Genomic DNA, 1,138 nt, shown 5'->3' with positions numbered 1-1,138 from the left:
ATATTGCTTTTCTGAAAGTTACTACTGGCAATGATGATGCCATTGAAAGTAATGATGTCAGTAGGCACAAAGAGATCATTTCGTATTTTACATCCTTTAATTGTAAAGAAATGCATAATATCTTAAACCTAAAATGCACCTCAACATTCATCTAGTAGGATCAGAAATCTAGCACTGAAAGAGACCTCAGAAGCCCCTTGAAATATTTTCATTTTAAAGATGAAGAATCCGAAGCTCGAAGAGCCTGGCAGTGAGTCAGGGGCAAAGCCATAACTTGAATCCAAGTTCCTTGACTTTCAGTGGAATGTTCTTTCCACTTCATCCTTCACTTCTAAAATGAAAAGAATGCTTTTTAGTCCTAGCCATTATGTGTTTTATGAGTGCGTTTATCTTATCTATAATAATTGTCAAATACAAATTTATATCATTCAACTTCAGTTCACATAAAAGGGCTTGGAAATAAATGAAAAGACATTTGCCAACATAAAGTTCAGTTGCTACTAGTTTTAATAAACTTAATTTTTTTGACTATGCCATGTACCATACTACTGACCTATTATAATCTGATTTAAAATGACAGAGATTTTAGTACTTGTACCCTCTGTCTATACACAACAGGGGGATATACACATATAGATATATGTATATATAATATAATGTAATATACATACATAAATGTATGTATATATGTGTACTATGTATACACATACAGAGTATCTAACTATATACTATGTCTATGCTTTGTATATGTGGATATATCTATACATCTCTATGTGTCTCTATATAGTACAGTAGCACAAAGGAAAAACTAGTCATTTCTATCCCAAATGTTCAAATGGACTAAATGTGCCCCACTTTTAGTAAAGCCTTCTGAGTTCATGTTGGACTGATAAGCCACAGTCAAAAAACTATACCTTGATGTTGTGATGTCATTGGTCATCTTCAAGTAAGAAGGATACACAACAATGTAGTACAAAGACATATATCTAAATTATTTAGATGTGGGTACATATATGTGTATTTAAGTATAGTTAAATTTATGTCTAGAAATATGCAATAGATATATACCCATATATATATGCATCTATACCTATAACCATCTCTCTCTCTCTCTCTCTCTCTCTCTCTCTCTCTCTCT

This window comes from Gracilinanus agilis, chromosome 3 (assembly GCF_016433145.1).
Source record: "Gracilinanus agilis isolate LMUSP501 chromosome 3, AgileGrace, whole genome shotgun sequence".
NCBI classification, from domain to species: domain Eukaryota; kingdom Metazoa; phylum Chordata; class Mammalia; order Didelphimorphia; family Didelphidae; genus Gracilinanus; species Gracilinanus agilis.
The sequence above is the reverse complement of the archived record's forward strand: the minus strand, read 5'-3'. Positions refer to the sequence as shown.